Here is a 26064-nt window from a genome sequence, read left to right as displayed (position 1 = left end):
AGTAAGTGTTGGTAATTCTGTGTGTATGTGTGTGTGTGTGTGTGTGTGTGTGTGTGTGTGTGTTTAGAGGGCAGTTATCAACTCCCTTGTCTTCCAATGAGAGATATTGGAAATATGTCACAAGAAGTAAATGGAGCCCTGTACCCTGACACCTCCACACTCCTAACAGCAGCAGGGAGAAAAGGAAGACTAATCTTAATGAAGAGACTCAGTAAAACAGTCTCTGGGATTGGGTTTTGTGATAGGTAAATCACATAGAATTAAAATATATATTTAGTGAGGTATTAGAGGGAGAGCATTCTTTAAAAAAAACTGGCATTCTTTAAGCTTTTGAATCATTTATTCCCCAAACTATGAATCTTCACCATTGTAGTAAATTCCGTATTTCAGCAGTTCACTGTAACCTTACAGGACAAAATAACCATTGATTGAATTCTGAGACTGAAGAAGAGAGAATGCCTGCTTATGGTCCTCTATTTCATGGTAGTTATAAAACATTAGAGATTAGGAAGTCTGAGGCTTGAGAGTAGAGGATAAACGTCATGGGCTGCCCACCAGAACTGTCTGGATAGGCTTTTCCAAATAGGTATGTTTGAGCCCAGCTTCAACACTCAAATGGAATCCAGGCATGTGAATCTTGAAGATGTTTCCACTCTGGATGTTAATGTACAGCATTGTTTGAGAACTATTGATAAAGTATATACACACAAGAACAACAGAATGGCAACAACAAAAACAACCACAGCAGCTGCTTTACAACTTATAAAGCTTTTTCAATGCATTGTTTTGCCTAATCTTCATAATACTCCAGCAAGATAAGCAATGCCAAACCCATTTTACCAAAGGAAAAACTGAGGTTTAGAAAGATCCAGTCAATTTCCCAAGTTTCTATTGCATAGAAACACCAGAGCTAAGTGCAATTCCAAATGTTGTAGTATTAAAATCTTATTTGGTGTGAAGTCCTTTATACCATCAGATCATGTTTGAGCATTTCATTTTCCCTTCCCCTCCCTTCCATTTGAGCTGTTCACTATAGCTCCTTTATGTATGTCCTACTGAGTGTAATACCATTCTTGAAAGTCATGTTTCCACCATATATTATTTTTTTGGAAGGAAAATTTTAAGAAATTTGGATTTTTTAGCTTTGGATAAGCAATATTGGCAGCTCTATCACTTTGATAACCTCATAATAATTTCCTTGGCTTTTTCACAGTGTAAAAAATATATATAGGGGATTTCCAATGGCATTTTAAGGGAATTCCAGGCATCGTATTATGACATTAATGTCCTAATATTGGAAGATTAATATTATTAAAACTCTAACTCATCCATGCATGGAAGTTACACAGTATATTGACTACCTATTAACTTCTGAACTCAAAGCTTTAAGAATAGATGTACAAATGTTCTTATTGAGCAATTTCAAGTCCCTGGGGTAGTTTCTCATAAAAAAAATAATTTTGCTTTCCTAACTTAAGAATTTTAAATATTAAACAGCTGTTTAAGTATGTTTTCATTTATGATGTAAAGGAGTTTATAATCCTTGTTTGGGGAAGCTCTCCAACCATTTTACTTTTATATTCCTTCAGAGTGAAAGCTTTCTTTCTAAAGAGGCTTCTCATTCACACACACACACACACACACACATACACACATTTAAAAAAAGTTTTCTACATTTAATATTTTTTTCTATAATCCTTTATGTCTTGACAAGTCATTACTCTATCCTTTTTTCCATGGTATTTATCTACATAGCATAATGTCTCTCAATATAATCTTGACCTTAAAAAATCTCTTAGACAATTCTTAAAGTTTCTAGAGGTCAAAGAGAACAAGTTCACAATTCAATCACAGTGACAACCTAGCACAAAAATCAAGGAGGCAGTGCCTTGGAATGAGACATACACTAAAGGATTGACTATAAGACTTTATTTTTTGGCAAGGCATTATTCAGTGGCAGCTTTAACTTAGAACTGACATAGCTCCCAAGTGAAGTCTCAGATTAGCCTGATTTGTTTTTTAGTTCATCCATCTGAGAAATAGAACAATTGAATCTATTTATCAGCTTCCTACTCCTCTTTATATTTTTTTTCCAACCTATTATTCAAGGTAGCTAAACTCAGGATTGTCACCACCTGACTTAAGCACTGAGAAGTGAATTGTGGAATGATACCATTTAGTTCACATTGTTGATGTGCCTTCGGGAAATAAAGCTTGGTAAAGCAAAAAGAGAGCCAGCTCTGATATCTATTTATCTCAGTGCCCTTTCTGATATCTATTTATCTGGATGCACTGTCTAAGGGATGACTTGTAATATAAATGTATTTTCTAAGTCATGGTAGAAATGAGAAAGAAGATGGATACTTCTACTTTGTCAAATGAAGGCTTTCTCAAAGACTTCTTTGCTTATTTATTCAACTTATTTTTGACTGAAGAGCTGTCTTTTAAACCTTATATTCTGCTCTATTCTGTTCTCCTTTCAGCCTTTGAGGGGCTTTGAGGACAATTGCTGAAGCTGCCTAAAGGGCTTTTGACATAATGTCCAGCAAAGGTACATATTCTTTGAAAGTTAGATTTTGACTGAGAATCGAACCAGGAAATTAGTAGTCTGTTTAGAAAGTGAGACTTTTGTATGGAAATCAAAACCTATGTGAGTGTTCAGCCAGACCGTAATTTCTGTCCACTGAATAAACAATAAATCAACCCACTGAAACAAAGTTCTGAAGATAAATAATATTAGGAGCCATATTCATCACAGTTCAGATGCTTGATAAAGATATTTGTCAGGATAGCAATTCCACAGAATATATTCTTTTTCAATGTAACTCTTATATCTGGCTGAAGATAGACCCATGATGGTTATTATTCATTTGGGACAAGTCATAATCGCCTTGGGATAACAAGACCCTTGAAACTCTTTTGTGAGGAAAAACAAAAACTGTTGTCTGTATTTTAAGAGGTGGAAGTAAACTAAGACAAAAATTTATCCCACGATGAAAAGTGTATACAATGCCTTTGGATGATGCTTTGTCATCATATCCAGATGTCAAAAAAAATGTTCCAATGCATGGTCCAAAAAACTATAATAATAGTAGAGTAAGCATAGACTGCAAGTCCTTGGTTGTGATAAATACGAGACAGAAACAAGTAGGTTATAATAATAAAAAGGTCTCTGTGAAAAAATAATGATCGTAAAGATGCATGTTTCCAACATAGAAAGTTTAGAGAATGTTTTTTAGCTCAAGAACAGGTAACTAAAAGTGGAGCTGAGAACTGCTTGAATACCTTCCAAAATTGCTTGGGTAGGATTGGAAAACAGCAGCAGCAGTGATAACAGCACAGTAACTATCTGGTAAGAGATGAGAACGCAGATAAAATAATGATACCCACTAAAAAACTTCAGCACTGTTGACATTTGGGGCCAGATAATTCTTTTTTATGAGAAGTTGTCCTATGCATTGTAGGAAGTTTAGCAGCATCCCTGGTCTCTGCTCATTAGAAGCGGGTAGTACCTTCCCGCTTGTATAAACCAAAAATGTCTTCAGACTTTCTGAAATCTCTGGAGACTTCCCCTGGGGAGAAAAATAGTTCTCATTGAAAACCACTAGGCTAGGAAACATTTCTTAGATATGAAAATCAAAAGCATAACGCATAAAATAATAATATGATAAATTATACATGAACAAAACTTAAATCTCTGTTCCATAAAAACACTGTAAAGAGAATGAAAAGACAGGCTGCAGACTGGAAGAGAATATTTAGAAATCATATACCTGAAAAAATTGTTGTATCCAGAATACATACATAAAGAGCTCTCAAAACTCCAATAATAAACAACCCAAGAAAAACATAAAAAAGTTTTTATTAAAGACCCTTTAATAAAAAAGGTATACAGATGGCAAATAAGTACATGAAAAGATGTTCAATAGCATTAGTCAGTAGGGAGATACAATTTATGATATACCACCTCATGTATATGGTATATTGCATACAATGGAAATGTATGATATACCATTACATACTTATTAAAATAGCTATAAGTAAAGAGAGTGACCATAGCATGTGTCAGTACAGATGTGGAGGAACTGGAATTCTCATACCCTGCTGGAAAGAATGTAAAGCAACACTGCATTGGAAAACCATTTGGCAGTTTCTTACAAAGTAACCATATATGATCCAGCCATTCTATTCCTTGATATTTATCCAAGAGAAATGAAAGCATATGCTCAACAAATACTTGTATAAGTATGTTTATAGCAGCTTTATTTTTTAATAACCAAAATAGAAAATAACTCAAACGTCCATCATAGATGCATGGTTAAACTAATATTGTGGTATATCCATATGATAGAAAACTACTTAGTGAAAAAAATATAAATATATTTATGCACCTACAACATGAATAAATATCAAAATAATGATGCTAGGCAAAAAATGTGTAAGTATATACTGTATTAGTCCATATATATAAAGATTGAGAAAATGCAAACTCATTTATAGTGAAAGAAAAGAAAGCTAAGATTAGAGGTTGTCTGGGGATGAGGAATAGGTAGGGTGAGAAAAGTGGCAGTAGAGAGGCATAAGAAAACTTTTGAGGTGATGAAAATGTTCACTATATTGATTGCAGTGTTGGATTTACCGCTGTATACATATGTCAAAACTTAAAACTTGTATACTTTAAGTACAATTTATTGCATGTAGAAATATAAAAGGAAAAGGTACCATCTAGAATAACAACATGAAGTATAAATTACCTAGCAAGAAATATCAAGGACAATTAGGAAGAAACTCAAGACTGTTGTGGATATAAAAAGAAGGTTTAGCTAAAAGGGAACTCATTTTGCATCATTAATATTGGATGAAAAAACTCATTACTATAAAATTGTCAATTTCTCTAAATCAGTCTATGATTTTAATGCAGTAAAAATACCAGTCCTCAGGAAATTATTTTATTTTTGAACAGTGACAAGTTTATTCCAATGTTCATATAGAAAAAATATGTGAGAATAATCAAAAATTGAAAAAGAAAGTCCTGAGAAGTGACTTTAACTTACTACATTTTAAAACATGTTATAAAGCCTGAGTACCTAAAACAGTGTCAATATGATATATAAATTGATAGATAGATCAATAATGTAGACAAGATATAGAACCAGGTATATATGTGAAATAAGCATATGGCAAAAGTGGCATTAAAATTTTAAAATACATTGGACATGCTATAAAATTTGGTTGTGATGATTGTTGTACACCTATAAATGTAATAAAATTCCTTAAGTATTAAACTTTAATAAACAGTTTGGGGATAATTAACCAGCCATTTGAAAAAAATTAAGGGTATATTATTATAGTCTGTATAAAGATAAATTCCAGGTTGAACAAAGATGAAGTATTAAGATAAAATTTTTTAAAAAAATAGAAGATAAAAAAGGGAAAAATTATAATCTTGAAATGGTAAAGATTTCCTTAGCCTGAAATAAAAACTGGAAAGATATATAACTAAAGATTTTAAATGTTTTGTGTTTGCCAAGGGGGAGGGGGTGGTAGTGGGGTGGTCGGGGAACTTGGGGTTAATAGATACAAACTATTGCCTTTGGAATGGATTAGCAATGAGATCCTGCTGTGTAGCACTGGGAACTATGTCTAGTCACTTATGATGGAGCATGATAATGTGAGAAAACAGAATGTGTACATGTATGTGTAACTGGGTCACTATGATGTATAGTAGAAAAAAATTGTATTGGGGAAATAACTATTAAAATTTTTAAAAATGTTGAATACATAAAAATTGAAAACTTTATACCTAAAAAACATAAACAAGGCTGATGAACATGAAATATCTGCAATTAAGCAGGATGGTAGCCATGCAAGTCCCAATCCGCTAAGGAGCATGTAACAACTCATCTGCCAAATCAATTAGCCCTGAAAATGGATGGCACTGGAGCATAGGGCTTATACCCAGCTGGCTGGCATCGGAGAAGTGCATGAGAGGGACTGGAGCAGGGCCCATGGTCACCCAGGGTCAGAGGTGGTGGGGGGGGGGCCGAGGGGGTGGAGGTGGGCATAAAAAATAAAAATTTTAAAAAAGAAATAGCTGCAATTAATGTGATAGAAAAAAGTTAATGTTTTAAGCATACAAAGCACTGTTAAAATTGAGAACAGAATTGATAATTTCTGAAAAGAAATAGAGGCAAAAAAGATATAAGCAGACATTTCACCAAAGAAGAAATATAAATGGTCAGTGAATTTTTTATATATATAGCCTTATTAGTAATCTAATGTGGGCAAACAAACACAATAATGAGCTATCGCCACCTTTCTAAGGAGCAAATTTAAAAAGACTAATCAAACTTAGATTGGCAAGAGAATGGAAATTGACTTATTTGTGTATTGTTGAAAGGAGTATAAAAACTGACACATTTTTCCAGAACACAAATTAGAAATGTATGTCAAAACTTGAAATAATGCAACTACACTTCTAAGAAATTATTCTAAGTGAATAAATAAACATGAGCACAAGGATTTATGAACAATGGTATTCACAGCTGCTGTATTTCTCCTTTGTAAAGAAAAGTACAGTTTTTTTTTAATGGAAAAATTTAAACATACAAAAGTAGAGAATGGTATAATGAACCATGAACTAAATCACCCAGTTTCAACAATCAGCAACATTTTGTTAATTTTATTTGTCTCCTTCTCTACTTTTATTTGGGAGACCTTGCACTTTCATTTGAGTGTGGAGACAGACTTTGTTAAAGTAAGTCCAAAACAATATAACATACTCCACAAATACTTTGTAATTAAAACATAACTAGAAAAAGCTGTTAACATTTTCTAACGCCCAGGCTATGTTTAAATTTTTTTTTTCTCAGAAATGGCTGTTTAGAATTAGTTTGCTTGGATTAAGATCTTAAGTTTCATATTTTACATTTGGTTCATTATGTGGCTTCTTTCCCTTAAAAATCTGTTAATATTTCCTCCTTTCCCTCTTTTTTGATGCCATTTATTTATTGAAAAACTCATTTATACTGTAGAAATTTGTGCAAACTGAATTCAGTTGATTGCTCTCCAGTATGCTATTTAACTTGTTTTTCATTACCTTATATTTATTGTAAAATGGTGGATATGTAGGATTGATTAAAATTTTTTTGACAGAAACATTGCATAAAGGGATGCCCTATACTTCCTGTTGCAAAATGAGTGATTGTCCTGTTTAAATGATGTTAAGATCCAGATGGGTTCAGATGATGTCAGTGTGACACATCCATTATAAAGTTCCCCAACAACTCCTAATGGTTTTACATTCATGTTGATAATTGCATAGATCCATTATTTAATTAAGAATTGCAAAACCGTGATTTTCTAATTGTCATCCTCTTTGCATTTATTAGCTAGAATTCTTTAAAGAACTTTTTCTTATCAACTAATTGATTACACTGAAATAGATTTTGTACAGCAAAGACTGGCTTGATTCTTTCCTTTACTTGATGTTCTTTTTAGAATAAGTTGGTTTCCAAGAAGGCTCTAACGGTGGTCATTGAACTTGTTTATGGTCTTATCTCATTATGAACCTGTGGGTTTTCATATTCTTTTTTTTTTCTTTTTCTTTTTGGCTTTTTATGGACACACCGGCTGCATATGGCAATTCGCAGGCTAGGGGTCGAATTGCAGCAACTTGGGATCTGAGCTGTGTCTGTGCCATATGCCACAGCTCATGGCAATGCTGGATTCTTAACCCACTGAACGGAGCCAGGGGTCGAACCAGCATCCTCACGGATACTAGTCGGGTTCATTGCCCTCTGAGCCACAGTGGGAACTCTGGTTTTCTTTATCTTAAATTGTTTCAATCTATTGAAGCCATTATTCTTTTGATGTACAGATTATCTATATCAGCCTTGTGAAAGCCCCTTTGAATTGGTGACTCTACTGTTTTTTGACATAATTCCGGGGGGGGGGGCATTGTTTGTTTGTTTTGTTTTTTAAGAAGTGTCTTGCCTTTTGGCACATCTGAAGGTCCTAGACTCACTTTACACATTTCTAGCCTTTGACCTAGATTCACTCAAGTTCTCAACAAACTTATTTAAGCTCTAGCCGTCCTCTAACTATGTGCATTAGATTCTACCCCTTTTTACCTATTCATTCATCATTCTCATCCTGGGGTACCTTGATTTCTCACTCACTATTGGATTATTCCTACCATGTTAAAAATATGTTGCTCCTTTTCACCTCTAAAAAATTCTTTCAAATTACCTTCCCTTTACATCCACTACCCCCATATTGTGTTCCCTTTTACAGCAAAACTCTCTGAAAGAGGAATCTATGCTCACTACCTCTAATTTCTCTCCCTCCATACTTTCTTGAATATATTTGAACCTAGTTTTTGCTCTACAACTACCCTAAAACTGCTTTTACAACAGGTATCAGGGCCAAAAGTCGTTTCTCAGCTTTCAGTTTAAAGGATAAAACACACAGGTATTTGATCATTCTTTCCTCTTTGAAACACATAACCCAGATTGAGTTTCTGATTTTTTTCCCCCACAAAACAAGCTCTTTCCAATGATAACTTTACTCTTTCAGTTGCTCCAGCCAAAAACCTTGGCGTCATCTTTAATTTCTCTCTTGCATCAAACCACATAGTCTGACAGTAATCTCATCCTGTCATTTCTACCTTCAAAACACACTCAGCATTCCACCATTTCTTATTCCAAATGCCATTAGCTTGGCTTAAGTCACTAACATTTCATACCCGTAGGATGAAAATAGAATCCAAACTGGTCTCCTTGCTTCTGACCTTGGTTTATTGCAATCTATTCTCAACAAAGCGGCAAAGTGTATGTAGTTAGAGCATAAACCAGATTATTTCTCTCTTTCTCTGGTTAGTGCCCTCCAGTGGCCTCCCATCTCACCCAATATGCAATCCAAAATAGCTACTCTGAGCTACAAGACCATTCATGATTACTTTTCTGTCCTCATACTTCAGCCCCTTCCCTATTATTTTCTTTACCCCATCTTCTTTTCCTCCAAAGGCCTTTGCACTTACTAATCCCTTTGCCTGTACTGCTCTTCCTCCAGTGTCTGCAAGCCTCCCTTCCTCACTTCCTTCACATCTTTACTTCCCTGTATGCTACCTAAAACTTCAAACTTGGCCATTATTAATTGGCTTTGGATGCCATAACAAAATACCATAGACTGGCTGGCTGAAACAACAGGAGTTTGTTTCTCACTGTTCTGGAGACTGGAAGTCCAAGGTCAAGGTACCAGCAGGACTGGTGTCTGGTGAGGCCACTCTTTCTGCCTTGTAGAAAGCTGTCTGGGTGAGGGCTTACATGGCCTTTCCTTGGTGGGCACTTTCTTGTCTCTTCCTCTTCATATGAAGGCGCTGATCTCATCATGGAGGCATCACCTTCATGACCTCCCCTAAACTTAATTACCTCCCCAAAGCCCCACCTCCAAATATCATCGCATTGGAGATTAGAATTTCAATGTTTGAATTTGGCAGGGGGACTCAAACATTCATTCCATAGTAACTATATCCACTAATGTTTTGTATATTCTCTCTTTATTTTTTAAGACACTTGTCACTTTCTAAAACAAAATATATCTTACTAATTTATTTTGTGGATTGTTTGCATTCCCCATTGGAATTATACCTCCAGGAAATCAGGATTTTAAGCTTTTTTATTTGCTTTTTTTTGTTGTTGTTGATTCTCTAGCAACTCCAAAAATGTCTGGCACATAGTAGATGCTCAGCAAATGGGTGTTGAATAAGTATATGTGTCCAGAATGTCTTAGAGGTTCAAGTGGGCCATAAACATAAAGGAGAATGTAACCCTTGTAAGAAATAAACATGCTCAACCCTGGAATAAGACATGTGTTATAGGAAATCATTGAATTATCTTCACACCCACAACTGTGAACACCTTAACATTCATTCAGTGAATTTGTCAAGATTTCTCTTTTGAAAAATATCTAATTGATTAAGTTACAACAAATAAACTAGTCTGTCAGAAAAAAAAGAGTACCAAAGTAATTTAAATGCCAACACTGATATAGGCATCTGTTTATTATAAAACAAAGGCTTTTTTCCCTTTTACTTTAGAATAAACAACTGTGACAAATTGGCTCAATATTTCCTTTAGTTATGCTCATAATATATTTTAAGCAACATAATAGGCTTACATTACCCATCTTGTTTTCAATATCCATATGGCGACCATTATGTAAATGTTCCTTAAAAATAAATGATACTGTTTAGTATACAATGTATGTTGTTTGCTGCTAAAGTCATGATTATATGAAAGAAAAAAGTCATTGGATCATCCTAGAAAAAGGATTCAATTTTAGGAGAGTTATAAATAGGAAATAGTTGGTACAATTAAACTAATGTCAGGAGCACTTTACTTGAATTTATCAAGATGGCATAACTTGGAAGAGGTTTTAAGATGATAGAAGAATATGTTTTATAAGTTTTTCAAGAAATACAGTTTATAAAAGTCTCTATACACTAGCTATTAGAAAACTGCAATCATATGGGAAGTGTTGACTGAGGTAACCCAGTGTGTTACTTTGTTTCTCAAAAACCCAAGTGAGTGTAATAAGGAGAGGTACCCTTGGGATTATTAACGTCAATTTTAGGTATTCCAAAAAATGCAACAACAAGATAGAATTTAGTAAGAGTTGTACACTTCTCATTATTCCCCCAAATTATGTTTTCTCTATATTTCAAACTGTAATATTTGTGGCCTATTGAATTGAAGGCTGACAGTATAAAAGCATCAAGTTGAGCAGTTAGGGACCATATTATAGATAAACCTGCTCTGGTACATTTGTATAAGAGACCTTTCAAACACTCTATTTGTGTTAAAGGTGTTCTGTCATATTCAGTTATAGACACATAGACCCTTAGCATTTAAACTCTCCTCTTAGCCGTGAAAAAGTGTGGATCCTGTGGGAATCAGGAGTTTTCCCATGGTTACATAGGTCAGGTTAGAGGATACCAGGACTGAAACCTACCTACCACATCTCCTAGGTAGTCTGCTGTCAAAAGGGATTCCAAATCTTTTTTCTTACTGGATGAGACTGGCCAAGTAACAAATACCACACACATATACACACACACAATTTTATTGATGCATCCTAATTCCATTTACAATGGGGAGGGAACCAGGTTTGTAAGTGCCTAACAGTATGTTCAGTCATATGGACATCTGGTTAGCATGTAATCCTGGCCTGCTTCTTTAGGGCACTAAATTTCCCTAGCAGCACCCAGAGCCTTGGACTTATGATAGTGATTAAGTGGTTTTTAAAGTGAAGAAAATGGCACACTAGTCCTGTTATTTATGTTCCTTTATGGTATCTGACATTTAGAAAAGATCAGAAGCATACAGTGACTCTGGCTGCAAGCAAAAGTACCTAAAATTGCCCTATAAAGCTAGAAAACAAGAAAGAGGCTAGAGAAAAATAGCATATTTCCTGCCTCATTACCTTCCTACATAAAAGCAGAGGCTGGGTGTGAGGGGCACTCCAAGATACTTTCTTTTAAAAACTTGGGTTTTTAAGAAATTAATAGCTTAAACAAAGAAGAAGAGTACTTTGCTGAAAAGTGTATTGTCTATCAGCATTTTCAAGTCTTCTGCTTTTAATGATGTGATATTTTATCCAAATTTGGGGGATGATGCATAAGCCTCCTTTCATTAACATTTTCTACAGAATATATTTTTCTTTTCAGAGTTTTTGAAGATATGCCACTACAAATTTGGAAGTCTAAAATAAATTGTAGTAGTTCATAAACTTTCCATTTGATTTGGGGGACCCTAGCTTCCCTTTGCATGCACTACTGAAATATCAACCCCCTAACTCCATAAAGATGGGCTGGCTTCTTTAGGTGACACATCTATCTTTTGTATATTAGAACATTTTTCTACCTATCAGAGATGTGTGTTTGTGGTTTGGGTCAAGGAAGTGAAATTGTAAAAGGACAGGAATGCAGGTTGATTAGTTAAGGGGCTTAATGATATCCAGTGATCTAAGAGGGGACACTGATGATGGAATTTGTAACCCCAACAACACCCAGCACTGTAATGGGGACCCTGAGGATGGATCAGAAAAGTGAATGCCAGCACTGTGGGAATTTCCTTCTGCCCAGAAGGGGGGCCTAAGAAATCTGGAATTTGCTCTCATTCGTTTCTCCCCAAACCTCATAAACATCATAACAATCATGAATATCAAAAAATCCCAGCAGCTTCTAGATTCAAAAGCAAATAACTCTATGGATAAAATCATAGCTTGAGAGAAAAAAAGAACATTAGCAAGTTCTTATTCTTTTTTTAAAAAAGAAATATTATAACCTCCAGGTTAAATTTAGAGGATGAACCACCAAAAAGAAACTTTTATTTAAATATTTCTTGCTTATTCATTTATAAGTAAGAAAAACAAAACAGCACAAAATTGAAGTTGCAAAGATACCACATGTTTAAAAAAAAGGCATTTTGAAATGTGGGAAGATCCAACAGGAACAGTGGAGGAAACCACAAGATTTTTAATATATTGGAATGAAATACCAATGAGGGCTGTGGAGGTTGTCCAGGAATTCTTTCTTGGTTATGGTAGATATGCTGGATTGGCTCTTTTAAACATCTGTTTCAACTTGCTTCTAATAAGTAGAGGGTGAAAATAAAAATAAAAAGTCCCAGATACTTTTGAAATGAGGATTCCAGATGTGATTTGGGCTCCTGCTGATTGGATGTTCTCAAATGACACTTCAAAATTGAGTTAATGGAGGGGTGAGGCTCAATGTGTGAGACACTAATTTTGCGGGTGCAGATTCAGCAGGATTTGCATGACTCTGGGGCTGACAGTGGCAGTGGTGGGTCCCTTGGTCTCAGATCGCAGCTGAGCCATGGGTGGACTCTGGAGTGAGGAGATGGCTCCTGAATTCTCTCCCAGAAGTCGTAATTCTCTTGGCAGCCCACTTCAGCTGTGTGGTTCTGGGAGTCATTCCTAGAGGCCCAGCCTAGAGCTCGATCCTTCAGCTTTTGCAGCAATTCTGTAAAGACCTTATTCCCTGTATTAAATTATTTTCTAATTTCCTATATTAAATTCTTTTCTACTTAAAACATGTAACATATTTTATGTTACCAGCAGCTGAATTTTTACACAACAGCCAAATATGTCCTTATCATATGTTTCTAGTGTAGTCCTGCTGGAAGGGTTTAGGAAAGAAAAGGACTAAATATATTGAACGTCTAGTCCTCCCCTTATCCAATACAATTGTTCTCTTCCTATTGCCTTCCCTCTGGAATCAGAACCACCACCTTGGCTTTGATCTTTGGCAACTTACTTGACCTCTCTGTGCCTGAGAATAAAATAGTGTCTGCTTCACAGAGTGATGAAAATTCAATTATGAAAGTGTATAAAGCATTTAGTACAATTCCTGGTACATAGTAAATGATTATTGAATGATATCTACTGTCAGCATTATTACCTCTATATAACTTCTGCTATCTGTAATGATAAGATACATGATAAATGGTTTGCATATCCTTGAGAGAAAGAACTAGGCTTCATTCATCTTTCTGTCTCAAGAGCCTATTGTAAAGCTTAAGACTTAGATATTTAATGCTTCCTGAATGACTGTTTCTAAATGAAGGATCTATGAGTTCAAAAACATTCTCAGAGTTCTCAGAGTATCTTGTTCTTTTATTTTCTTTTGGGAAATTGGAATATTGCTAATCCTTCATAGAGCCTTCCTTGTGAGGATGAGGGTGTGTAGAGAATAAAAAAATCTAAAAGAAGTGTTGTACAATATTTCTTATATAAATAGTTTTATATAATTTTATTTTAAAAATTTTATTAAAGTTGATTTTCAGTGTTCTGTAAATTTCTGCTGTACAGCAAAATGACCCATATATATATATATATATATATATATTCTTTTTCTCACATTATCCTCCATCATGTTCCATCATAAGTAGTTGGATATAGTTCCCTGTGCTATACAGCAGGATCTCATTGCTTATCCATTCCAAAAGCAATAGTTTGCATCTACTAACCCCAAACTCCCAGTTCACCCCACTCCCTCTCCTTCCCCCATGGAAACCACAAGTCTGTTCTCCATGTCTATGAGTTTTTTCTTTTCTGTAGATAGGTTCATTTGTGCCATATATTAGATTCCAGATATAAGTGATATCATGTGGTATCTGTCTTTCTCTTTCTGACTTACTTCACTTAGTATGAGAGTCTCTAGTTCCATCCATGTTGCTGCAAATGGCATTACTTTGTTCTTTTTTATGGCTGAGTACTAGTCCATTGTGTATATGTACCATATCTTCTGCATCCATTCATCTGTCGATGGACATTTAGGTTGTTTCTTTTTCTTTTTTTCTTTTATAATGATTTTTATTTTTTCCATTATAACTGGTTTATAGTGTTCTGTCAATTTTCTACTGTACAGCAAGGTGATCCAGTAACACATACATGTATATGATTCTTTTTTCTCACATTATCATGCTCCGTCATAAGTGTCTAGATACAGTTGCCAGTGCTATAGAGCAGGATCCCATTGTTTATCCATTCCAAAGGCAAAAGATTGCATCAACTAACCCCAAATTTCTGGTCCAACCCACTCTCTCCCCCTCTCCCTTGTTCTCCATGAACATTTAGGTTGTTTCTATGTCTTAGCTATTATGAATAGTGCTGCAATGAACATAGGGGTCATGTATCTTTTTCAATGAAAGTTTTGTCTACATATATGCCCAGCAGTGGAATTGCTGGATCATATGGTAGTTCTCTATTTGGTTTTCTGAGGTACCTCCATATAGTTTTCCATAGTGGTTGTATGAATTTACATTCTTTCCCTCCCCAAAGAGATGGTTCCCTTTTCTTCATAGCCTCTCCAGCATTTGCTATGTGTATACTTATTAATTATAGCCATTCTGACCAGTGTGAGGTGGTACCTCATTGTAGTTTTGATTCGCATTTCTCTAATAATTACTGATATTGAGCCTTTTTTCATGTGCCTTTTGGCCATCCATATGTCTTCTTTGGAGAAATGTCTATTCAGGTCTTCTGCTAAAGCAAAGCAGATATAGGAGGGAGTTAATGCACTTGAAAAACAGGGCAACCACAAGTCAAAACCAAACAATACATTCATGAAAACTAAAGAAGGACACAAGCATAAAATAAAAGAAAATCATCCAACCCCCCCCCCAAAAAAAAAGGAGAGAGAGAGAAAAGAACAAAGGAGAAACAGAATCAACTGGAAGACAAGGTATAAAATGGTAATAAATGCATATTATCAATAACTACCTTAAATGTCAATGGACTGAATGCTCCAATCAAAAAAAAAAAAGTGAACAAAAACATAGAGTGGCAGACTGGATTAAAAAAAAAAAAGTGCCTACAATATGCTGCCTACAAGAGACTCACCTTAGGGCAAAGGACACATATAAATTGTAAGTGAGGGGATGGAAAAAGTTATGTCATGCAAATGGAAAAGACAGGAAACCAGGAGTTGCAATGTTCTTCCCAGACAAACAGACTTTAAAACAGAGGCCATAAAGAAAGACAAATAGGACACTATTTAATGATAAAAGGATCCATTCAAAAAGAGGATATTACACTCATCAATATATATGCTGCCAATATAGGAGCACCCAGATACATACAACAAATACTAACAGACATCAAAGAGAAACTGATGAGAATACAATAATTGTAGGAGACTTTAACACCCCACTCACATAAATGGAGAGATCCTCTAGAGGGAAAAATCAATAAGGGAACAGAGACCCTAAATGACACAATAGAATAGTTAGGCTTAATTGATATTTTCAGGACATTACATCCAAAAAAATCAGAATATACATTCTTCTCAAATGCACATGGAACATTCTCAAGGATTGACTGGGGCACAAACCTAACCTTAACAAATTTAAGAGTATAGAAATTATTTTAAGCATCTTCTCTGACTACAGTGGCATGAAACCACAGGAAAAGAAATCAACCATAGGAAAAGAAATGAGAAAAAACTGACTACATGGAGACTAAACAACATGCTACTAAAAAAACCAATGGATCAATAAGGAAATCAAAAGGGAAATTTAGGAGTTCCCGTCGTGGCGCAGTGGTTAATAAACCTGACTAGGAACCATGAGGTTGCGGGTTCGGTCCCTGGCCTTGCTCAGTGGGTTAATGATCCAGCGTTGCTGTGAGCTGTGGTGTAGGTTGCAGATGTGGCTCGGATCCCTCATTGCTGTGACTCTGGCATAGGCCGGCAGCTACAGCTCCAATTCGACCCCTAGCCTGGGAACCTCCATATGCCTCGGGAGCAGCCCAAGAAATAGCAAAAAGACAAAAAAAAGGGGGGGGGGATTTAAAAATACCTAGAGACAAATGATAATGAAAATACAACTATTCAAAATCTACGGGATGCCACAAAAGCAGTTCTTAGAAGGAAGTTCATAGTGTTACAGTCCTTCCTCAAAAGAGAAGAAAAATCTCAAATCAAGGACGTAACCCACCACCTGAAAGAATTAGAAAAAGAAGAACAAACAAAATCTAAAGTCAGCAGAAGGAAGGACAGCATAAAGATCAGAGGAGAAATCAATAAAACAGAGATTCAAGAGACAATATACAGTTTTTAAAGTTTACTTTCCATTTACAGTTATTACAAAATATTGGCTATATTTCTTGTGTTGTGCAGTACATCCTTGAGCCTATGTTACACCCAGTGGTTTGTGTCTCCCACTTCCCCCTCCATTTCCCCTCCCCCTCCCCACCGATAACCACTAGTTTGTTCTCCATATCTGTGAGTTTGCTTCTTGTTTATTTTATTCACTAGTTTGTTGTATTTTTTGGATTCCACATATACATGATATCTTACAGTATTTGTCTTTGTCTGACTTATTTCACTTGGCATAATGCAGATCAACCCATGTTTCCGCAAATGGCAAAATTCCATTATTTTTTATGACTGAGTAGTGTTCCATCATGTGCATATATGTATTACGTGTGTGTGTGTGTGTGTACATATATTACATTTTCTTTATCCATTCATCTGTTGATAGACATTTAGGTTGCTTCCATATCTTGGCAATTATGAATAATGCTGCTGTGAGTATTGGGGAGCATGCTTTTTGAATTATTATTTCTGTCTCTTTTTTTTTGGATATATGCCCAGGAGCAGACTTGCTGAGTCATATGGTAGTTGTATTTTTCGTTTTTGAGAAACCTCCAGAGTGTTTTCCATAGTGGCTGCACCAAAATACATTCCCACCTGCAGTGCAGGAGGATTCCCTTTTCTCCATATCCTCACCAATATTTGTGACTTGTGTTCTTTCTGGTGATAACCACTCTGACAGGTATGAGGTGATATCCCACTGTGGCTTTAATTTGCATTTCTCTGGTGATTAGTGATGTTGAGCATCTTTTCATATGCCTCTTGGCCATCTGCAAAAGAAGCTTTGTGTATTATTCATTTCAGATCCAGAACTTCGTGTGTGATGAAGGTGAGACCCAAAGTTCCTCTTCTCTGCTCAAGTTTACAAACCTACAGCCAGTTCTCTATAATCCCTCTATATGTCTTTTTATGGCATTGCATTAAGTAAGAAATGATTAGTAAAGTCTCATCCAGCCCTTGAGAGTTCATTATTTTAACAGATGAGCTTTCAAAAATTGCATCATTTTGGATGTAACCCTTCAAACTATTATTGAAAACTTTCACACTTTTCTTAATCATATGATTATTTCTTTTTTTCATTACCAAAGACTATAAATCTAAGTATCAGTAATTGTACTACAATACAATACAGTGACATCTTAGAGTAATTACTGGTCTATGGGACGTCTCCCCTGAAACTAAATAGTTCCCAGTGTTCAGATGCCTTAGGTCTTCATTTATGGTTCCATGTTCAGTTTTGTTTTGTTTTTTTTTTCTCACTATGAGGCATTTCGATGTCACTTCCTGCTGCCGTCAATAATCTGGTCTCCAAAAACTCACACCAACTTTCTAATTTTCTTCTAATACTTAAGAGTTCAGAAATCAGGAAAAGAAGCTTTCATAACTAGACCAAACAAAGAGTAAATGTACTAAAAGTGAAATCTTTGGGGATTTTTCTAGGAACAGATACAGATTTTAGTGAGCAGATCTATGTTGGTATTGGTTTTGGCCCCTCAGGTTTCCCCTTCCTACTTTCTCATCTGATTTCCACTGGAGTTTTGATAATTGAGGTGACCAGACAATTAGCCTTAAGATATGTTAAACTAAGTACCAATTTGGAACACTGAAGTAGCAACTAATTGCAGGGTCAAATTCCAATAAATTTAATCTCTATGTAATTTAAAATACTACAGCCACTTTGAAAAAATATTCTGGCCCTTCTTCACAAAGTTAAACAACAGTTATCATTTGACTCAGCAGTTCCACTCCTAGTTACATAACAAAGAGAAATAAAAATGTGTCCACACAAAAATTTGTACAAGAAAGTTTACAGTAGTCATTATTCATAGTAGCCAAAAGGTGGAAACAACCCAAATGTCCATCAACTGATGAATGTATGAATAAAGTGTGGAATATACACATAATGGAATATTATTTGGCCATAAAAAAGAATTAAGTACTACAACATGAATAAACCTGGAAAGCATTATGTTAATGAAAGAAGATAGTTGCAAAAGACCAAATTTACATTATTTTATTTATATGAAATGTCCCAAATAGGAAAATTTAAAGAGACAGAAAGTAGATTAATGGTTGTCTACGGCTGGGGGTTGAGGGTGGGAGGTGTTGGGTGTTGGTAGATAAAGGGTACAGGAGTTTCTTTTTGGCGACGAATATTTTCTAAAATTGTAGTTACTGTTGCAAAATTGTGCATATACTAAAATCATTGAACTGTACACTTTTTCCTTCCTTCCTCCCTTCCTTCCTTCTTTCCTTTCTTCTTTCTTTCTTTTTTTTCTTTCACTTTGTAGGGGCGCACCTGCAGCATATGGAAGTTCCCAGGCTAGGGGTCGAATTGGAGCTACAGCAGCTGGCTTACATCACAGCCACAAGAACTCAGGATCCAAGCCACATCTGTGACCTACACCACATCTCACGGCCACACTGGGTTCGTGACCCACTGAGCAAGCCCAGGGTTCGAACCTGCAGCTTCATGGATCCTAGTTGGATTTGTTTCTGCTGTGCTACAATGGGAACTCCGAATTGCACACTTCAGATGGGTGAATTGCATGGTATGTGGATTATATCTCAGTAATGCTATTACTAAAACAAGTCGCCATGTAACAAAATGATGATCAATCTTAAGCTGAAATTCCATCAGTGTCAAACCATATTTTATTCAACACACTTAGACAGTTTTAAAAAGTTTATCTCAAGCAGATCCTGTGTGTAATAGTATTTTGATGAGGACAAATGCTTTCCCCAAATTGCCTGTCTTAATGGTAGGGAATTTGACTAATCACCACTCCTAATCTACACTAATGGAGACTAAACTTTCACATGAAGGCCTTGTATGCCCCCTCTTTTTTTGCTGGTTTTTTTTGTTTTGTTTTTTTTCGTTACGAAAGACATGACTGTCTGGGATCTCACTTTTACAGTGTGACGCAAACAGGATTTCTTAAAGACAGGAATGTTCAATAGAAGAATGATGATTAATCAGCACAGAAGAATTTCTAGTGTCCTGGTTAACTTGTGGAGTCAAGTTGTTTGCTATCTTTTCATTGTTACTATAGAGATCAGGGAGCTGTAACCTCATGTGGTTTGGACAGGAAGCTTCTTCCACTTCATCAGCAACAAAAGGACAGAGGGCAGCAGTGCTGAGTTGGGGGAAGGCCTGCACATGAGAGGCAGGAGGCTCTTTCCTGAGCCTGTCCAGGGTTTCTGGGTTATGCTGGTGACTCTCGTTTGTGTCTCTTAGGTTTACTTTCCCTGTTACAAGTTTTCAAATTAGGTCCTGGGAAAAGATGTTTCAGCTTATTGACCTGAGCTATTTTTCTGAAACTCTCTACAACAGGATTCTCACCTTCCTGTGCTGTTATTAAATTTTATTTAAAGTAAGACAACAACATGACATTTCATTATTAAGTAAGTTTAAAAAGAGAATAGGAAAAAATTGTTAATAATTCAATCTGAACTGGCTAGAGGCAAATAGCTACATTAAAAATAAATGCATTTAGGGTGTAATCTTCTAGATTGTTTATAAAAATTATGCCAGGGACTAATAGGAAAATCAGAATAATTACCTATACATCCTACTTTTATATAAAACTGTATATTTTCTCCATATGATAAACTTATGGCTGGGGGAAATGCTATCATAAGAAACTCTGTGTGTTTGTGAAGATGCTGAACATGTGTCAGACATGTGTTCATAATGTAGACTTAGAGAATTTGTAAGAATTTGCTTTCTGCAACAGGGCAAGATATGGAATTATCAACATTATCCAGTTATCTAAAGGTCTTCTGGATGACAGGCTATTCCAAAAATTTTAAAATTAAGACACTTTTAAAAATAAAATATGTAGTTTGCTAATAAACTTAATATTCATGTTGATCATTTGCAAAAAGTTATTTCAAATGATTATTTTAATGCTTTACTGGAGTTCCCTTGTGGCTCAGTGGATTAGGATCTGGCATTATCACTGCCTTGGCTGTGATTACAGCTGTGGCACAGGTTCAGTCCCTGGCCCAGGAACTTCCTCATGCCATGGGTGTGCCCAAAAATAAATAAGATGTTTTAAAAGTAAATAAATGCTTTACATTCTGGAATTTCTTGTTGGCCTAGCACTTGAGGATTCAGTGTTGTCACTGATGTGGTGGGAGCTTGCCTCCTGGCCCAGGAGCTTCTGCTTGCCTCGAGCAAGAGAATTACATCATCATACTGGAACATTCCTGGATTAGGAAACAAAAGTGGAGCGTGTGTTAAGGGTCCAGCTTAGACGATTTGGGAGTCCATTCCACCTCCACACAAAGGGAGAGGTGACCACAGGGAGTGATAAGCTGGTTCAGCAGAACTGATACTTGCTTATGGCTCACTCTGTATGAAACTGCTATTGCAGGATTCTATTCTGGCAAGTGGATTTAGTAGTATGGTAGCAAATTTTTACAGTGTCTTTAAAAATCCTACATCTGTGAGCACAGATACTAAGTAGAACTTTAATCTGATTAGGAGTTGCAGCTTCGTGTTCTATTATGCATATACTATAAATGCTAAATGGACTGAGGCAGGAGGCTAACACTGATTAGACTGATCCTGTGAAAAGTCCGACATTTCCTAGGAAGACAGGCATTTTGTATGTTAAAAACCATATTACTTCATAAGATCTGGATTAATTGTGTCAGGAAAGCCCTATTTATTTAGGTAAATTCAAAACAGTTGGAACAGTTGATTAATCCCAAGGGCTAAGTAGCATAAATAAATCAATTTATGGGCCAACTGGAAATAAGATTAGGGCAGGGACTGTGCATGCATTAAAAGTGAACTAATGTAAATTGCAATGTTTGGAAACTTGTAGCACATTTACTAAAGGTAAAATATTATTCTAATAATTGAAAAATATTATGGGTTTTAACATCATTACTAACTCTGCAGGATTTAATTTTAGGTGCTTGCCGGTAAGAATTATGATAAATACCTATTTTCACCTTATGCAGCCTTTCCTAAAGATTATGCAAATTTCCTTAAGTGATAGTAAAAGTTATTTTTTGTATCCACTTGAATACAATAAAGACAATCTTTACCAATAAACCCTAGGCCAATGTCACTAATTAGCTTTCTAATTCATTGCATATGAAGCAGGGATTTAAATCCTGCTGTCTCCTTTTCAGAACTAAAATTCTGGAAAAAAAATTTTTTTTTTGTTTGGTCCCTGGACATATCTGAAACCAGTAACTCCCCTGAACTCGAGGTAGTCCAGAATGTGACGTGACTGGATGCTGAGTACGTCACATCTGTCATATCACTGGGTCCTCCTGCAAACCTGAAAGGCAAAGAGCAACTGCAGGTGAGAGAGAGGAACCAGCCAAATTATCTACCCTGGTTTCAAGTAGGCAATTCGCCACTCTGCACGCCTCCAACTGAATGGATTTCTGCCTGCTTTAAAAATGCTCTTGGCTAGAATACTGCCTTAACGTCTCATATATATAGGAGAGGAGAGGAGCTGAGGGCAAAGGAAGATGGAGAAGAGATGCTTTGGCTTCAAGCTCTGCTTCAAGAATACTTCCTTAGGAGTTCCTGTTGTAGTTCAGCAGAAACAAATCCAACTAGGAACCATGGGGTTGCAGGTTCGATCCCTGGCCTCACTCAGTGGGTTAAGGATCCAGCGTTGCCATGAGCTGTGGTGTAGGTTGCAGACGTGGCTCAGATCTGGCATTGCTGTGGCTCTGGCATAGGCTAGCAACAACAGCTCCGATTAGATCCCTAGTCTGGGAACCTCCATATGCTGTGGGTGCAGCCCTAAAAGGACAAAAGGCAAAAAAAAAAAAAAAAAAAAAAGAGAGAGAGACTACTTCCCTATATTCCACCTAATTTTGTCTTTGACTTTCCTGGAATGATGGGCCTTATTCTTCATATATGATTCCTAAAAAGGTGTGATAGACAGAGCAGTGGCCTCTAAAGATATTTCTGTTTTAATTCTTAGAACTTATAAATATGTTTTCTTATATGGCAAAGGGGAGTTAAGATTGCTGGTGGAATTAAAGTTGTTAATCACCTGGTCTTATAAAAAGGAAGATTTAATTTATAACAGCAGCAAATAGAAAGTAAACACATATAGCCAACTCAGTGTTCTTCTGGGTATAGGAGGAAGGTACAACATCTGTCAACCTCGCTCCACACCTGCCACTCTCTTACAGATGGGTGATGTAGTTGGACCAAGGGAAAGTGAAGGCCATAGGAATATTCTGTGGTTTTCTGTCCCAACCCTTAGCTTTTCTGCCGTGATAGATCTACCCATCTTGCAAAACCTGAGGGCACCCATGTACCTTTTATGTGAGGGCGCTTAGGAGACCCACACCAGCATATAGCTGGATTCCTATTAGCCATGTTTACAAATAATGGGGTGGGGATATTAAAGTTAAAATTTTTCCATCCTCAAGAGTAATACTTATCAAATAAATATAAGTAACATAGTATGGCAGGTTTTTAAGCTCTGCTTGAACCAGAGTAGCATAGCTGTTGTGGACATGGGCTTTGGAGTCTGGTGGACCTGCCCACTAGCTGGGTGACATCAGGCAACAATGTAGCTTTGGGAGAGTCAAAGCAGAGAGCCAAAACCCGAAGGCTCAAGGTACCACCTCACCTAAAGAATCAGGGAATATTAACTGTAAAAACTCTGTGACACATCTTAAAATTTGTAACGGATCCATTTGTTATATTGATCTCCTCTTTCTCTTTCCTTAATGTTAAGCAGTTCCACACTCAGTGTAAGAACACCAGGGGACTTGTCTCTTGTGAGGGCAGAGAAAGGATGAGAAAGGTGGGTGGCAAGGATGGAGGCGAAAAGAGTTGAGAAGATTGTGTTGGTACTATATCCATCCATGGTGAGAGGGCCCAGAAAACAAAGACACAAGAGTGGTTGCTGGCCTCTGCTAAAGGGGACAGAAGCAAGCTGAGTTTCTGAGCTTGAGGCAGTGACCAAAGTCTGAATGCATCTGAGAAAGCGCTATGGACCCTTGGCTGTCTGAATGGAGAACTGCAAGTCATATTCTTCTTATGGACTTATCTCATTTCATATTTTAAGAATTCAGTGAAGTCTCTTCCATAAGAGTCCCTGCCTGAAGTTGACTGAGAGGGCTAGGTAGTAGGATCATAAGAAAGTTATTATAGGAAGGAGACAGAAGAGCTGGGCCTGATTCCAATGGCAAAGCTTTTACTGAAAACTGAAGTGACTTGGAAGCACAAAGCCCATGACAATTACTTTCCCGTAGTAAAGGTTAGAAATGACTTTGTGAAGCCTTGAGTCAGATTCCTTCTTTGATTTCTGGGAGACTGGGAGTTTCATATTCAAAACACTTGGGTTAGCTTATACCATTTAAATGAAAATGACCTTTAAAAAATTACTCCATGAATTGAATCCAGGTAATGTTAGCCTTCATTTGGCCTGACCCTCTGGAAATTCATCTGCTTGGTTCATGGGCAACATGAACCAGCTCTCAGTGCTCAGAGCTGTGCCCCATTGTGACTTTGGCCCTCAAGGGAAAGGTCATGGTCAATAAGAGATCATCTCTTGACTCATCCCCCTTCCCTCAATGCATGACAAAATACTGTCCATGTTGAGAAGTTCACCCTGTGAACAATAGGTAAGATTGTGGGTCAGATGGGCAAGACCAGAGTGGCTGACAGGGACAGAAACACAGTAATAATAATTTAAGCTTAAATTAAATTAAAGTTTATGCAGTTTAATAATTTATTTGTAGTTAGCCCTCAACAACTTCCTTTCCCAGTCTCATGATAGCCACTTCCTACATTTGCGACTTCCCTTTAACCTCAAAACGACCCTCACTGTTATCAGGAAACCTAATCTCCCATCCTGCAGAAAAGGGAGAACTCTTGTAAATTCCCTTAATTTTCCAGTAAGTATATAGCTATCTAATAGCCTCTTTCTGTCTAGAATTGGTCTAGTATTTCTTCCTCTCTATTGGCTACTTTGCCTCTGCTATGTATATGCTCAAAATCCTCAGGCCCTACAACCAAACATTTCCCACTCAAGCCTGCCTTCCTCTGAGGCTACCAATCTCTCTCTCTGACATCAGTATGGTTCTTAAAAGGTAAGTGTCTTCTTTCTATTTTCTTGCCCCATTTTCATTGCTTACCCCACAGAATGTTAGCTTCAGTCCCCTCCTTCCTAATGAAGTGGCTGGCACCATGGTCATCTCTATCTACTTCCTAATGGCCAGGTCTGGTTTCCTCATCTCCATTTTCATTGTGGTTGATTTTCAAATAATTATTCAGTCACCATTTTGTCCTTGGCATTGTTTTAAGAATGATCACATATTCCCGTTAGTCCTTAACATAATCCTGTGTACTAGGCATTACATCCCACATTTCCTAGAGAAGGAAACACCTTTGCTTGACATCGTTAACAACTTCCTTCATCTAGGCCATCTTCCTCTCTGAGTTTCTATAAAATTACTCTTTCCTGATTCTCCACCTGGTTTGGGGACTGCTTTTGCTCTCTTTTCCTGCATCCTTTACCTTTGTCCATTTCTTTCCCCCTCTCTGGTACACATTCTTTCTTAGTGATGTAAATTAAGCCTACATGCATAAAAGTGCATCATCTCTGTGATCCTGATTTATACTTTCAAAATATGTAATATCTCTACATTCATCCTCAAGAAACCAGACCTAACTATCTTTTAATTCATATTTTCAGTAAATATCTATAGAATCTAGAGCACATTCCAGGAATTGTTTGTTTCCTTGGGGACATTCAGATCAGTAAAAGAGAGTCCTGTCCTTGAGGACTAGGAGATGGACTTGCAAATAATTACAGCATAAAATGTTAAGTGTTATAATACAAGTATGAGGAGGAGATCAAGAATCAAGAGAAGGGAGCCTGTAGCTGCCTGATGGCTCAAAGAAATTTTCCCAGAAGAGATGAAAACTTTTGTTATGACTTTGAAGGAGATTTCTAGGCAGACAAGGGAAAAAAGAGACCTTGGGTGCAAAGTTTCTTCAAGAGCATAGAGGTTCAAGAAAGAGAGAGAATGACAACACAGCAAAGCCTATGGTTTACTAGTTTAGATGCTTAGGGGGGCATTTGCACTGGGGTTGACAGTACCATTATTTATTGAATTATTTACCTAAAAGATATTTGACTGTCTCCTCCCCCCAGTAAATACTATCACACTCAGCATTGTTGATTCCATTTTCCATAGGATTTTGATACTGTTATATCCTTTCTTTCTTCCTATGGTCACTGCCCTAGTTGGAGTTCTTATAAATCATTGTGGATGATTTATTGCTTAAGATTTGAGAAAGGAACTCGACCTGCTGCACAGTTATCAAGCCCTTTACCCTCTTCAAAAATAAATATGTTTACAGATCTAGATGTCCTATTATGTTG

General features: G+C 36.5%; 1 long non-coding RNA gene across 22 annotated transcripts in view; it reads right to left on the bottom strand.

Annotated features, from left to right (window-relative positions):
- Window positions 1–328: 328 nt before the first annotated feature.
- Window positions 329–26064, bottom strand: part of LOC102163402 (uncharacterized) — a 204980-nt gene continuing 179244 nt past the window's right edge. For 4 of the 22 annotated variants that reach the window (XR_014815813.1, XR_014815798.1, XR_014815803.1 and 1 more), the window contains one exon: window positions 19521–20890. This is a non-coding gene — a long non-coding RNA (uncharacterized LOC102163402). Of the gene's footprint in view, window positions 3573–14365; window positions 15070–17320; window positions 17449–18676; window positions 21979–26064 lie in introns of those variants that run through there. The other 18 variants (XR_014815805.1, XR_014815819.1, XR_014815833.1 and 15 more) reach the window with 11 other exon arrangements.

This window comes from Sus scrofa, chromosome 9 (genome assembly GCF_054392235.1).
Source record: "Sus scrofa isolate SSC_HxYL_T2T_F1_AM1 chromosome 9, Sscrofa_HxYL_maternal_Yorkshire_Landrace_v2.0, whole genome shotgun sequence".
Taxonomy (NCBI): domain Eukaryota; kingdom Metazoa; phylum Chordata; class Mammalia; order Artiodactyla; family Suidae; genus Sus; species Sus scrofa.
The sequence above is the reverse complement of the archived record's forward strand: the minus strand, read 5'-3'. Positions and strand labels throughout refer to the sequence as shown.